The sequence below is a fragment of the Neophocaena asiaeorientalis genome, unplaced genomic scaffold, assembly GCF_003031525.2.
Source record: "Neophocaena asiaeorientalis asiaeorientalis breed wild unplaced genomic scaffold, Neophocaena_asiaeorientalis_V1.1 scaffold136, whole genome shotgun sequence".
NCBI lineage: Eukaryota > Metazoa > Chordata > Mammalia > Artiodactyla > Phocoenidae > Neophocaena > Neophocaena asiaeorientalis.
The window spans coordinates 5,822,311-5,834,342 of record NW_020185333.1 but is presented as its reverse complement, the minus strand read 5'-3'; positions in this window follow the sequence as shown (position 1 = coordinate 5,834,342).

The following is a 12,032-nucleotide window of genomic DNA, read 5'->3' as shown; positions in this document are numbered from 1 at the left end:
AGGGAGTGGTGCTAGAGCCAGAGGGGCCAGAGTGGGCACTTGGCTCATGTCAGGGTACACACTGGGACAGTCCTGGCATACCAGTGAGAGCTCCAGCCTGATCCCCATCTGCTGCCTCTATGGAAGCCAGTAATGGCTGCCCTCTCCCTCTTCAGATGCAGTGCTGGGTCCTAGTTGGCTCCCCTTCTCAATCATGCACCCTCTTCAGCAGTCGTAGTCTTTGCCTCAGTGTGGAGCTGCACCAGAGCTAGAGGTGCCAGAGCAGGTGCTTGGCATGGGCCCAGGCATTCACTGGAGTGGTCATTGGAAGCTGGCCAGAGTCCTGGGCAATTTCAATCTTCTTTCTCTGCCTTGTTCCCAGGAGTAGTAAGCAAGTGTGTGCCTGCTCAGCACAAGCAGAGTCTAGGTTTCTCACAGCCCTCTGGTTAGTCCCACTGGTTTTTAAACCAGCTGAGGGGACTCATCTTCCAGTGTCACACTTCAGGGCTGGGGTGCCCAATATGTGGTTTGTGTAATCCCCCTCCTCTTATATGTCCCCTCCTAGGGGCACAGATCTCAACCTGATCACTTCTCTTCCCTTACTCCATGTGGATCTTTCTTTACAGACTTGGTTGTATAAAACTCTGCCAGTCTCCTGTCTCTTTTCAGTGAGAGTTGCTCTACATGTAGATGTGTTTTTGATGTGTTTGTGTAGGGGGGTGAGCTCAGCATCCTCCTACTCTGCCATCTTGATATCCCGACATAACCACTTTGTAAAACTGATTTGCAAGATCTATCAAAGCTAAGAAATGACCTCCTCTTTAACAGATAAACACAATATAAATATGTACAAATGTACATCAAAATACATGTGTAGGTATGTCCATAACATTATTCATAATAGCTATAAACTGGACATAACCCATCAACAACAGGATGGATAAATCATAGATTCTTACAGTGGAGTACTATAAATCAATTAAAAAGAACTACTTCCTCCCACAATAGGGATAAACCATGTAGACATAATTTTGAATAAATTAAATACAGATAAAAATGAATACATACTGTACGACTACCTTTAAACAAAGTCCAAAGAGAAGATAATGTATATCTGATAGAAAGGGCATGTCTGGGGATGGGCATTAAGAAAGGGTCTGAAATTTATGTAATGATCTATGTATCTTGAACTGTACATCTAAGTTGTATGTACTTTGCAATACTTACGTCATATTTCAATAAACACTAAGGCAAAAAATGCAGAATGAGAATGGCAAAAGCTACAACACAGAAAAACAGAAGGAAAAAAACATTCATAATTCACCCAGTCATGACTGTTAACATTTTTATTTATAGTAGTTTGTGCTTAAAAATTATTTTAAAATAAGGAATATGATTTATCTGGCATAGTCTTTGAATGAGATATGCCCCTTCCAGGGTGTTTTCTATCCCAGCTCATGCACGTACTGCTCACAAGCCCACACAGTTTACCTTCCAATTTCCAGATATCAATATACAGCAGAATTCTTGCATTAAAGACTCTGACACTGCTGACACAGGTTATCTAGCCTCTACTCAGGCACTTCTAGTAAAAGGGGACTTTCTACCTCAAAGGACAGCATTCTCTATTGTTGTATAATCCTGATAGTTGAAAAGTCTTTCTTTATCTCAAGCCCAAGACAGCCATGTAACTTTCACAGATTGTTGGTACTATCCTATTTCTTATTTATGCGAGTATATAAAAGAGAACTTCAACTCCTTCCACAGGTCAGTTTTTGGTTATCAACTGTGATAAGATAGCTATTATGAAGCCTTTTCAACATCCTCTCTTCTACATAATAAGGATCTTCAGTTCTATTACTCATCCATATATGACATGATTTCAAGGCTCCTAACAATCCTGGTTCTCCAGTTGGTACCAATAAAATGTGATACTTCATCACCTGCTCCCTACTCCCATTCATAACCAAATCAGAGACATCCACTCTTAGTCACCACACCAATAACTTCTTCCATTGAGTTCTTTAGAACGCTTATTATTTTGGATTTCTGAGGTTATTTAATCCTGATACTCCAATTCCTAGGGCATGTTTTAAATGTGTTTTAATTCAGTCATTGCCTCCAGGATCTTGCTCCATCAATTTTCTACTCACACCAAAAGAGGTATATTAAACTGCTGGGGTCATAAGAGAAGAATAGATAATCCCCAAGACCACTGTATCATTCACATATAAAATACTCTGTATATTTGGACATAGCATGCAATAATTGAGATGGGCTAATTCTCAAAGCTTTCTGAGTTTGTGACAAAATGGACAAATTAAGAAGATGAAGAAAGATAGGATTGGGCAGGACTAGAACTGGAGATATTGACCTTACTATGAAGCTGGATCCAGGCTTACAGGACTTTTAACTCTTTATCCAGTAATGCTAAGATTTAAGCATGAGAAAATAGAAGTTTACACAAGAAATTTATACAGAATAAGTAGTCTCACTAGTAGGTGTAATGGTTAATTTTATGTGTCAACTTGGCTAGGATGCAGTACCCAGATATTTGGTCAAACACTAGCCTAGATGTTGGTGTGAAGGTACCTTGGTGAGATTAATATTTAAGTCAATAAACTTTGACTAAAGCAGATTAACCCACATGAGTGAGCATAATCTAATCAAGTGAAGCCCTTAGAAAAAAGACTGACTCTCTTGAGGAAGAGGGAATTCTGCTTGCAGTCTTCCTTTGGACTTAAACTGAAACATCAACTTTTCCCTGGGTCTCCAGCCTGTCAGCCTACTGTGCAGATTTTGGACCTCCCAGACTTTACAGTCATGAGAGACATGAGCCAATTTCTTATAATCTCTCTCTCTCTCTCAAACCCACACACACATGTGTGCACACACACTCAGACACTCACTCACCCTATTGGGTCTATTTCTCTGGAGAACACTGACTAATACAGTAGGAAAGAGAAAACTTTCTCAAAAACTGTGCAAAGTGAACATCTGCTTCCAGCCAAGATGGAAGACTGGATTTATCCTCTTGTCCAATAAAACTAAATATATATTTAACAACAGTACTTAAGACATCAAAAAATGAAAGACAGTGATTGCTGAAATATGGGCAACAAACAATGTAAAGTCTATAATTTCCCTATCTTACTGCCTAGAATGAGTTCCAATTCTATGCTCTGGGGAAGGGAAGCCTAGATACAGCCTGGCAAACTCCCTGCTTGAGGGGATAGAGCTGGGAGTCCACTGCAGCATAGGCAGCTGGATCCTGCAGATTAGAATGCTGGAGAGGTAAGAGATACACAGGGAGAGGATTCCAGAGGTCTACAGAGGGTTCTTATTGAGAATTCAGTTGAATAACAGTTTATGCATCTGAGGAAATAATCCAAAACTAGAGGGGAAAAAAATGAAAAAATAAAGTGGAATAATCATCAAGGCCAATACAGGGCTTGGAATAGTGCCTTTTCACACCATCTTGAGTAGAGGAATACACAATTCAGAGGGCATGGGTAAAACTACTCAGAATGGTTTCACCTCAGGAGTGTGTTAAATTACAAAACCAGACCATATTCTTGGCCATAAAACAAGTTCTCAAAGAGAATTCAAGTTATACAAAGTATGCTTTATGATCACAATGAAATTCAATTGGAAATCCATAACAGAAAGATATCAGGAAAACCTCAAATATTTAGAAACTAAATGGGTTTAGTCACCCATAGGTCAACCAAAAAAGGGAGACAAAAAATAGATAGTAGTTTGTACTGAATAAAAATAAAAATACAGCATATAAAAATTAGTGAAATGTTGAAATACTGATGCTAAGTACTAATTCAGTGCTCAGAGGGAAATTTAGAGCACTAAAGGCTTATAATAGAAGGATGGTATCCAATCAATGACCTCAGCCGTTACCTTAAAAAATTAGAAAGAGAAGAGCAAACAAATCTAAAATAATAGGGAAAAAGGAAATAATAATTACAATGAAGAGGGGGATCAAGATGGCAGTAAGAGGAGGTGGAGGTCACCTCCCTCCCACAAACACAGAAAAAATACATCTAAATGTGGAACAATTGTCATGGAAAACTAACTGGAAACTGGCAGAAGAACTATACAACCAAGGTTGCAAGGAAGATTTCCACATAATTGAGTAGGATGGAAAGAAAAGCATCAGGTCAGGACCTGCACCCCTGTGAGAAGAGATTAAGAGGAAAAGGGAGATCACGTGGGAGGACATTCACACTGGGCATTGAACAAGTTGAGCCACAAACTGGACATCCCAGTCCTGGGTTCCTGTGAGGAGGAGATAAGCCCCCTTCACTGCTTGGAGAACTGCTGGGACAGATAGAAAGGCTGGAGAAGCCTAGATTCCACTCATGAGGGGTACACAGGTGCTGGCTTGACACCAGACAGGGCAGAGAGAGGTCTGCCCAAGAGGTCACTGCTTTGCCATGTTCCCCAATCTGAGCTGATTGAACATCCTGGCCCCACTCATTCCATGTCATATCTTGGCACTGGATCTAGGGAAACCAGGTCCTGGGAAAAGACTCAATCTAGGGAAAAGAGGTGACCCAGGGGCCTGTAGTATGGTTCAACTAGGGCAGAGGCAGCCATTTTTGGTGCTTACTCAAACAACACCCCAGAAATAGCCCAGACTTCTGATGGCAGCCCAGCTGCTTCAATTCCTGCAAGCACAATGCCAAGATCCCCAGTGTCAGCCAAGCAAATACTCCAGCCAGCCCTGCTCACTCCACACCATGACCTTGCACTTGATCTGGGATAACCACAATAGGGAAAGAGATGCAACCCTGGGCTTCATCTGAGCAGAGCCACAGATGCCTACACAGGCAGCATATCAGACCTCTGTAGACACATAAGCCACACTTACTAAGCACTCTTCTCCTTTGGGGCAAAGGCCCCAGTGTGGAGAGAAGTAAAAACACACACTTAAAGGGAACATAGCCAGCTCAAGCCCAACCCTCAGGGCATCTGTTCCAACAACTTAGGAGAAGATCCCATCCATAAAAGGGCGGCAAGTGCCACTGCATAGAGGAGAAGTCTCACCTCACACCCCTCAAATTCTCTACATCCTCCAACACCAGCCACACCTGCTATTGATTGAGGTGATAGTGGCCAGCACACTGTAAGAAAATATGGGGCTGGCATTCACATCAAAGCCAGCACCAAATACACTGGGCATACACAGTCTGCATAGGGATGCTCCCACAGAAAAACATTCTTTCAAGATCACGATAGATAACTGTTTTACCTAAATTCATAGAGACAGAAAAAGTTAAGTAAAATGAAAAGGCAGAGGAACTAGTCCCAGCTGAAAGAGCAAAAGAAAATCCCTAAAAAAATAAATAATGAAACAGAGATAATCTATCAGACAATGATTTCAAGAAGTTGGTAATAAAAACATTAACCTATTTAAGAAGGAAAATCAGTCTGAGAACAGATCATTTTAACACAGAACTAGAAACTATAAAGAGGACCCAATCAAAATAGATAATCCAATTTCTGAGATAAAAAGCACTCTAGAAGCAATGAAAGCAGACTAAATGACACAGAAGAACACATATGTGATCTGGAAGATAGAATAATGGAAATCATCCAATCAGAACAGCAGACAGAATGACATGAAAAAAAATGAAAGCAACATACAAGATCTATGTGATAATATAAAACATGGCAACATCATCTTTATAGGGGTTCTAGAAGGAGAAGAGAGAAGGAGATCAAAATATATTTGAAGAAATTATGGCTGGAAACTTCCCAAACCTAAAGAAGGAAATAGATATTCAGGCACAGGAAGCACAAAAGTTCCCAAACAAGATGAATCCAAACAGACCAACACCAAGAAATATCAAAATTAAAATGGTAAAAGTTAACAATAAAGGGAGAATTATAAAGGCAGCAAGAGAAAAATAAAGAGTCATATACAATGGAACCCCCATAATGCTATCAGCTGATTTCTCTGAAGAACCTTTGCAGGCCAGATGGGAGTGGCATGATATATTCAAAGTACTGAAAGGGAAAAACCTGCAACCTAGGATGATCTACCCAGCAAGGTTATCATTTAGAATAGGCGAGATAAAGAATTTCTCAACAAAAACTAAAAGAATTCAACAACACTAAAACTACCCTAAAAGAAAAGTTGAAGGCTCTACTCTAAATTGAAAAGAAGTAAGAATCTATAGCAAAAGGAAAATCCTAATAGGAAAAAAAAAATCCCAATAGGAAAGGCAAATATATAGTAAGAATTAAAGATGACTTATATAAGCCAGTATGTAGATTAAAAACAAACAAAAAAATGTAAAAGCAACTATAACTACAGTAAATAGTAAAGCGATAAGCATGAAAATGTAATATATGACATTGAAAACACAAAATGTGGGAGAGGGTAGTAAAAATGTAGATCTTTTAGAATGGCTTTGAACTTAACGCTTATCAGTTTAAAGCAAGTAGATATAATTATGGGTCAACATATGTGAATCCCATGGAAACCACAAATCAAAAGCCTATGAAAGATACACAGAAGTAAAAAGATAGGAACTCAGAACACTACAAAAGAAAATCATCAAGCCACATGGGAAAAGAAAAAAAGAAGAAATGAGCAAAGAAGAACTACAAAAACAACTGGAAAACAAGGAATAAAATGGCAGTAAGTATATACCTGTTGATAATTGCTCTAAATATCAATGGACTAAATGCTCCAATCAAAAGACATAGGGTGGCTAATTGGATAAAAAAACCAAGAACCTTCAATAGACTATGAGAGACTCACTTCAGGGTGAAAAGTGCACAGACTGAAAGTGAGGGGATGAAAAATGATATCATGTAAATGGTATTGACAAAGCTGGAGTAGCAATAGTATATCAGAAAAAGTAATCTTTAAAACAAGGTCTATAATGAAAGACAAAGAAGGGCATTATGTAATGATAAAGGGATCAATACAAGAAGAGGATTTTATACTTGTTAGCATATCACACCCAATACAGGAGCACCTAAAATGTAAAGCAACTACTAACAGACATGAAGGAAGAACTTGACAATAATACAATAAGGGTAGGGGCCTTAAACATCCCACTTATATCAATGGACAGATCATCCAGACAGAAAATCAATAAGGCAACAGAGGTCCTAAATGACACAGTGGACCAGTTGGACTTAATTGATATCTACAGGACACTACATCCAAAAGAAGCAGAATACACATTCTTTTCAAGTGTGCATAGAACATTCTCTAGAATAGAAATTATTTCAAGCATCTTTTCTGACCACAACAATATGAAACTAGAAATCACCTACATACAGAAAAATGAGAAAAGTACAAACAAATGGAGACTAAACAACATGATACTAAAATAACCAGTAGTCAACAATGAAATCAGAAAGGAAGTCTGAAAATACCTCAAGACAAATGAAAATGGAAGCACAACTCTCCAAAATCTATGGGATGCAGCAAAAGCAGTTCTTAGAGCACAGTTCATAGGGATACAGGCCTTCCTCAAGAACAAAGGAAAATCTCAAATAAACAAACTAACCTACCACCTAAAAGAATTATAAAAAGAAGAACAAAGCCCAAAGTCAGCAGAAGGAAAGAAATAATAAAGATCAGAGGAAATAAATGAAATACAGATCAATAAAACAATAGAAAAGATCAATGAAACCAAGAGTTGGTTTTTTGAAAAAGTAAACAAAATTGATAGACCTTTAGCCAGGCTGACCAGAAGAAAAGAGAGTGAACCTAAATAAACAAAATAAGAAATGAAAGAGGAGAAATAATAATCAATACCATAGAGACACAAAAAAATCATAAGAGAGTACTATAAACATTTATATGCCAACAAATTGGACAACCTAGAAGAAAGAGACAAATTTCTAGAAACACAGCCTACCAGGATTGAGACAAGAAGATACAACTTGAACATACTGATCACTAGAAGAGAAATTGAATCTGTAATTTAAAAACTTCCTGCAAACAAAAGTCCAGGACTGGATAGTTTCACAGGGGAATTGTACCAAACATATGAAGGAGAACTTATACCTATCTTTCTAAACTATTCCAAAAAACCGAAGAGGATGGAACACTCTCAGATTCATTCTACGAGACCACCATTACCCTGATTCCAAAATCAGACAAAGACACTACAAAAAAAAAAAATTACAGGCCAATATCTTTGATGAATACAGATGCAAAAACAAGCAACAAAATATTAGCAAGCCAAATCCAACAACATATAAAAAGAATCATACACCACGATCAAGTTAGATTTATTCCAAGATCACAGGATGGTTCAACATACACAAATCAATCAATATGATACACCACATTAACAAAAAGAAAGACAAAAATCACATGATTATTTCAGTAGATGCTGAAAAAACCTGACAAAGTTCACCATTCACTCATGATAAAAACTCTCATCAAACTGGATATAGAGAAAAAATATCTCAACATAATAAATGTCATTTATGACAAGCCCACAGCCAACATAATACTCAATGGTGAAAAGCTGAAAGCCTTTTCACCAAACTCAGGAACAAGACAAGGATGCCTACTCTCACTGCTTCTATTTAACACAGTATTGGAAGTGCTAGCCACAACAATCAGAAAATAAAAAGAAATAAAGCTATCCAGATTGGAAGGGAAGAGGTAAAACTGTAACTATTTTCAGATGACACGATACTCTATTAAATAACCTAAAGTTTCCACCCCAAAATTATTGGAACTAATAAATGAATTCAGCAATATTGCAGGATATAAGATTAATATACAGAAATCTGTTGCATTTCTATATACTAATAATGAAATATCAGAAAAATAAAGTAAAAAATCTGGTTTAAAATCATATTTAAAAATACCCAGGAATAAACTTAACCGAGGAGATGAAAGACCTACACTCTGAAAACTCTGAAACATTGATGAAGGAAATTGAAGATGAGTCAAAGCAATGGAAAGATATCTTGTGCTGTTGGATTGGAAGAATTAATATTATTAAAATGGCCATATTACCCAAAGCAACTACAGATTTAATGCAAGCCCTATCAAAATAACCAGGACATTTTTCACAGAACTAGAAAAAATAATTCTAAAATTTATATGGAACCACAGAAGTGTCTGATTTTCCAAGGCAATCCTGAGGGGAAAAAAAAAAACAAAGCTGGAGGCATAACCCTCCCAGACTTCAGATTATACTACAAAACTTCAGTAATCAAAACAGTATGGTACTGGTACAAAACAGACACATAGATCAATGGAACAGAATAGACAGCCCAGAAATAAACCCATGCACCTACAGTCAATTCAACTATGACACACGAGGCAAAAATATACAATGGAGAAAAAACACTCTTTTAACAAGTGGTGCTGGGAAAACTGGACAGCCACATGTAGAACAATGAGATTAGAACAATCCTTAACACCATATAGAAAAATAAAGTCAAAATAGTTTAAAGTCCTAAATGTAAGACCTGAAACCATAAAACTCCTAGAAGAGAACATAGGCAGAACACTCTTTGACATAAATTGCACCAATATTTTCTTGGATCACCAAGGCAAAAGAACCAAAAGCAAAAATAAACACAAGGGACCTAATTAAACTTAAGAGCTTTTGCACAGCAAAGGAAACCATCAACAAAACAAAAAGACAACCTAGAGAATGGGAGAAAATATTTGCAAATGATACAACTTGACAAGGGGTTAATATCCAAAATATAAATAGCTCGTGCAACTCAATATCAAAAAGAAAAAAAGTCCACTTAAAAAGTGGGCAGAAGATATGAGTAGACACTTTTACAAAGAAGACATACAGATGGCTAACAGGCACATGAAAAGATGCTCAGCATCACTAAAGCTGGAGAAATGCAAATCAAAACCACAATGAGGTATCACCTCACCCTTGCCAGAATGGCTATCATCAAAGAGTCTACAAATAACAAATGTTGTAGAGGATGTGGAGAAATGGGAACCCTCATACACTGTTGATGGGAATGTAAATTGGTGTAGCCATTATAGTAAACAGTATGGAGATTCCTTAAAAACTAAAAATAGAACTACCATATAAACCAGCAATTCCACTGCTATGTATATATTTGGAAAAAATGAAAACACTAATTTTAAAAGATACCTGCACCCCAGTGTTCATAGCAGCACTGTTTACAGTGGCCAAGACATGGAAGCAAGCCAGTGCCCATCAATAGATGATTGAATTAATATGATGTGGTATATGTGTGTATACATGCATACACGCCCCCACACACACAATGGAATATTATTCAGCCATAAAACAGAATAAAATACTGCCATTTGCAGCAATGTTGATGGAACTAGAGAATATTATGCTTAGTCAACTAAGTCAGAGAAAGGCAAATACTATGTAACTTACATGTGGAAACTTAAAAATAATACAAATGAATTATCTGCAAAACAGAAACAGACTCACAGATACAAAAAACAAACTTGTGGTTACCAAAGGTGAGAGGAAATGTGGGAGGGACAAATTAAGGGTATGGGATTAACAGATACAAATTACTATATATAAAATAAGTAGGCAGTGGAGCTTCAAGGTGGCGGAAGAGTAAGATGCGGAGATCACCTTCCTCCCCACAAATACATCAGAAATACAACTACACGTAGAACTGCTCCTATAGAACACCTACTGAACGCTGGCAGAAGACTTCAGACCTCCCAAAAGGCAAGAAACTCCCACGTACCTGGGTAGGGCAAAAGAAAAAACAGAGACAAAGAATAGGGACAGGACCCGCACCAGTGGGAGGGAGCTGTGAAGGAGGAAATGTTTCCACACACTTGGAAGCCCCCTCGCGGGCGGAGACTGCGGGTGGCGACTGCGGGTGGCAGAGGGGGGAAGCTTCGGAGCCACGAAGGAGAGCGCAGCAACAGGGGTGCGGAGGGCAAAGCGGAGAGATTCCCGCACAGAAGATAGGTGCCCACCAGCACTCACCAGCCTGAGAGGCTTGTCTGCTCACCCGGAAGGACGGCGGGCGCTGGGAGCTGAGTCTCGGGCTTCGGAATTCGGATCCCAGGGAGAGGACTGGGGTTGGTTGCGTGAACACAGCCTGAAGGGGGCTAGTGCGCCACAGCTAGCCGGGAAGGAGTCCGGGAAAAAGTCCGGAGCTGCCGAAGAGGCAACAGACTTTTTCTTGCCTCTTTGTTTCCTGGTGCGGGTGGAGAGGGGAATAAGAGCGCTGCTTAAAAGAGCTCCAGAGACGGGCACGAGCTACAGCTATGAGCGCAGACACCAGAGACGGGCATGAGATGCTAAGGCTGCTGCAGCCGCCACCAAGAAGCCTGTGTGCAAGCACAGGTCATTATCCACACCGCCCCTCCCGGGAGCCTGTACAGCCTGCCACTGTCACGGTCCCACGATCCAGGGACAACTTCCCCCGGAGAACGCATGGCGTGCCTCAGGCTGGTGAGTGCTGGTCATCATGCCGGCCTCTGCCGCCGCAGGCTCGCCCTGCACTCCGTACCCCTCCCGCCCTGTGGCCTGAGTGAGCGAGAGCCGCCGAAGCAGCTGCCCCTTTAACCCCGTCCTATCTGAGTGAAGAACAGATGCCGTCAGGCAACCTACACGCAGAGGCAGGGCCAAATCCAAAGCTGAACCCCGGGAGCTGTGCGAACAAAGAAGAGAAAGGGAAATTTCTCCCAGCAGCCTCAGGAGCAGCGGATTAAAGCTCCACAATCAACTTGATATACCCTGCATCTGTGGAATACCTGAATAGACAACAAATCATCCCAAATTGAGGAGGTGGACTTTGGGAGCAAAGATATTTTATTATTTCCCATTTTCGTCTTTTTGTGAGTGTGTATGTGTATGCTTCTGTGTGAGATTTTGTCTGTATAGCTTTGCTTTCACCATTTCTGCTTGGGTTCTGTGAGTCGATTTTCTTTTTTTTTTTTTTACTTTAAAAATTTTTTTCTTAATTATTTTTGATTTTAATAAATTTATTTTACTTTTTTCTTTCTTCCTTCCTTCCTTCCTTCCTTCCTTCCTCCCTCCCTCTCTCTCTCTCTCTCTATCTCTCTCTCT